Below are 5,000 nucleotides of genomic sequence, written 5' to 3'. Positions count from 1 at the left end.
TAAGGAATCAAACGTTTTACAGTGTTCGTGTTGAATAAAGACCAGCCGGCTTCATGAATACGATTAATCGACGGAGTGCACGTTTTCAACACGAAAATGAGTCGTTGATATTAAATCCAACTGCAGTTATCTGATAGTGAAAAATATGGTGCCAACAACAATAATGATGTTGGCTATTCTGTTAATGATGCTGAAAGGTGTGGTAATTATAATGATGATAAGGATAATAACACACAAAAAATATTGTAATAATAAGAATTACAATGATAAAGTCATGGTACATAAAATAACTACAGTAATGATGAAAAAACAATAAGCACAACAGTAATAGTAATAATCATGATAATAATGACAATAATAATGACGATGATCATAATGAGAACAATAATAATAAGAATGATAATAGTGATGATGATAATGACAATACAAATAATAATGACATTGATAATGCAAAATAATGATATTGATAATAATAAACAATAATAATAATAACAGTAATAATACTAATAACAACAATAACAACATTTATAATAATTATTATGATTCTGATCATGCAGATAATTATGATAATAATAAAAATAACAATAACAACAACAGTATTAGTAATGATAATAATAATAATATGAATAATATAACTAATGATAACAATAGCAATGACCAAAATGTTAATAACAAAAATGATAATAACAAATATACTTGTATTAATTGGATAATAAAAATAATAAAACTACTACTACTATCAGTAGTATTAGTAACAGCATTTGTAATGATAATAACGTGAATGGTGATAGCAATAATAATAACGATAACAATAAAAACAACAACAATAATAATAACTCTTCTATTAAAACACACACAAACACATAAATCCACTGCACTACAAGCACAAAACAATCACGCTGCAATTGTATCAATTACAGTAATGCAACGGCTGATTAATGAAAAGAGCGCTCACGGACTTGATCCTTTAGCAGATTAAAGTTCACCGCCCGAACACACTAAGTAGGTCAGGCTTACTAATGAACGTAATGAAAAAAAAGGCAGTTACGATAGATCTGCGTTGGGAATGATATTGTACAGGGTGAGAGAGTAAACGGCTTGATAACAGAGTGGGGTGGTTAGGTTTATGAGAGAGAGAGAGAGAGAGAGAGAGAGAGAGAGAGAGAGAGAGAGAGAGAGAGAGAGAGAGAGAGAGAGAGAGAGAGAGAGAGAGAGAGAGAGAGAGAGAGGGAATGAGTGGTGTGTGTGAGAGAGAGATAAATATACAGAGAAAGAGAAAATGAATAGGAGATAGATATATAGAGACACATACACACACACTATGTACGTCTAATAACAGGATTTTTTTGTTCAAAAAGTTAACAAAAGGAATAGGCCTACATATGTGATTAACCTCTCCCTAGTCTTTAAATAAGAAACTCAAGAAGTATCACCAAGGCAATTTGCACTTTGCATTTTCTTCAATCCACAGGAAATAACTGGAATAAGCGGAAAAAAATACTTACCCTCTTTCCAAAGCCGTTGCTATGGTAACCACTGCGACGTCAATTATACTTATATAACACGTCTCGGTCTCCTATAGTATTCTGTCTTGTCGCATATCGGAAACAGAACTTATTGTCTTCGGACTTATAGGAACCTACCGTTTATTTTATGAATGAAACGGGTTCTTTTCTTCGCGTTAATTTTCTCGTTGCGTTGTTATTGCTGTTATGGTTGTTAGTGTTAATGCTGATGTTACTTGATGTTGTTATCACCATTATCTTTATTGTTTTCATTATTATTATTATCATTATTGTCTTTATTATCATTATCGTAATTGTCCTAATCATTATCTTTATTGTTAATATTAGTGTTATTATCACTATCAGAATCATTATTATTATCATTGTTAATGTTATTATCATTATCATCATTGTTGTTGTTATTGTTATTTTTACTAATATTAATATTATCATTATGATTATCATTATTATCATCATTATATCATTATTATTACTATTATTATTAATATCACTAACATCACCATTATTACTATCATTATCATTATTATTTTCATTATCATTGCTGTTGTTATTGTTATCATTATCATTACTGTTATTACTATTATCATCATTATTAATGTAATAACTATTATCAGTGCTATAATTATCATTATTACTCTCATCATCATTAATATTATTATCACAAACATTAGTAATATTATTGTTTTAGTATTATTACTATCATTATAATTATTTTTATTGTCATGATAATTATTATCCTCAATTTTAACATTACTATTGTTAATTTGTTATTGTTATCGGCATCGTTATCATTGTATTATATATATATATATATATATATATATATATATATATATATATATACACATACTCCTTTTGTTACGTGATTATTTTTACGAACACTCATATCACAAATCTTAATATTATTTTTTTAACTATCATATTGTTATTTTTACTTCTACAGCTAAATATGATGGATTTCATTATCACAAACATGAGAAGAATAGAAGTGAGAATGATGAAAATAATACAATTACACGATAATGATATGATAATGATGATAATAATGATAATAATTATAGAAAAAACAATGATAGTGATGATAAAAAAAAAAAATAATAATGATAATGGGATATTGGTTAGGTCTTGCCTATACAAATCATCAAACGTATAATACATGTAATAACTAAATAACAGATACATACATAAAAATACAAACACACCCATCTTGTACTTCGGACATCCTGTTTCGCCGCTGGAATTTGCAGTTGCAATATGCATGAAGTTTCCTGTAGCGTGATATTTACGGTTATATTCTGGGTATGTGTGCAATATTAATGGGTGAGAGAGAGAGAGAGAGAGAGAGAGAGAGAGAGAGAGAGAGAGAGAGAGAGAGAGAGAGAGAGAGAGAGAGAGAGAGAGAGAGAGAGGGGGGGGAGAGGGAGAGGGAGAGAGAGAGAGAGAGAGAGAGAGAGAGAGAGAGAGAGAGAGAGAGAGAGAGAGAGAGAGTGAGAGAGAGAGAGAGAGAGAGAGAGAGAGAGAGAGAGAGATAAAGGGAAGGAAAGAGAAAGAGAGAGAGAGAGAGAGAGAGAGAGAGAGAGAGAGAGAGAGAGAGAGAGAGAGAGAGAGAGAGAGAGAGAGGAAAAGAGAGAGAGAGAGAGAGAGAGAGAGAGAGAGAGAGAGAGAGAGAGAGAGAGAGAGAGAGAGAGAGAGAGAGAGAGAAGGAGAGAGAGAGAGAGAGAGAGAGAGAGAGAGAGAGAGAGAGAGAGAGAGAGAGAGAGAGAGAGAGAAAGAGAGAGAGAGAGAGAGAGCGATAGCGATTTACGTAGTCATAGATAGTTATAAGTTTAGCGCATTAAAGATTGATTTTGGTTTTGGCAGTATGATTAAACTATTTCTATATTGCATAACTGATACCCGGTGTTTCTGACTGTAGTAATTAACTTAATTCCAATTAAATGAAATTCTCCGGGAATAAAAAATACGTTAAATTAATTCAGTCAGGGTAAGAGTAATATTTTCACACAGACAGACACACACAAGTATACATACATACATACATATATATACCTACACATATGTATGTATGTATGTATTTGTGTATATATATGTGTGTGTGTATATATATATTCTCACACACATGCACACACCCACCCACACACTCACACACCGACACACCCACACACCTACCCCACACACACACACACACACACCCACACACTCACACACCGACACACCCACACACCTACCCCACACACACACACACACACACCTACACACACACACACCCACACACACACACCCACACACACACGCAAATCCTACCAACCAATCAAGAGACTTCTTCGTCCCGTCAGTCATAAAGAATCAGAGAGCATTCGAGATCACAAGCCAACGAAAGAAAAGGGATTCAATAGCATCATTGTAAGCTCTATTACTGCGCACTTATTTTCTTTCGGGATTTGTCTCTGAATGAAAATAATGGCAGTTTGAAAAAAAAAGTTTTTGGCTTTTCAGCATCAAATCCTAAATATAGGGACATTGTAACATTATAACAATTCATAGAGTTCATACACTTATAGATCGCTATATAAGAGAATTAAATCTTCATCGTCTCTTAACTGAATCTCAATTCCTCGTACATTTATGCCATGATACATGTTGCATATACCATCATTAATGAATTCGTTAGCTCGTTAATCTATGAATTTGCTTTATAGTCTGAACAATGAATCTGTCATGTAATAGACGTTCTAATTACCTTTATATCCATGTAAAAGATTTATGTTTTGAATAGTTTATATCATGGATCCCTTTTATATGTACTGAATGTGTTTATGATTTTTTTTTTTTTTTTTTTTTTTTTGGATAAACGTATCTACAGCGATTTCTATTAGCCAACACAATTTATATAAACATCATAGCTGTACAAGTGTGCACGTGTGTATATTTTATATGTTTAATTGAAAAATTGAATAAACATACACTATAATTTGCAACCAACAAACGCGTTTTTGCACATTGTAGAGTGTGAGGTGCAACATGCGAAATATTTGCATAGAAATTGGTTTAACTGCAGCGTGGCATTTGCACTTATATCTTTAACAAGTTATATATATATATATATATATATATATATATATATATATATATATATGTGTGTGTGTGTGTGTGTGTGTGTGTGTGTGTGTGTGTGTGTGTGTGTGTGTGTGTGTGTGTGTGTGTAGGTGTTTGTATGTTTGTGTGTGTATGTGTGTGCGTTTATTTGTATGTGAGTGTTTCACGAGAAACAGATTACAAAAGCCGGGCACTATCTCACCCTCTATCTCCTTCTAATGAGGAATTGGAGAGAAATCGAAATGAATTACAACACACTAGTACTTGCTCGCTATTACGAGGACTTGGCTCTGTTCACTAATATTAATTATTGCAGACCATTATCACAGCCTCTGTCTCCTACTTTAATCATAAGATAATATTACAAATACAAAATGA

The sequence above is a fragment of the Penaeus chinensis genome, chromosome 31 (assembly GCF_019202785.1).
Source record: "Penaeus chinensis breed Huanghai No. 1 chromosome 31, ASM1920278v2, whole genome shotgun sequence".
NCBI lineage: Eukaryota > Metazoa > Arthropoda > Malacostraca > Decapoda > Penaeidae > Penaeus > Penaeus chinensis.
This window is presented reverse-complemented; position numbering follows the sequence as displayed.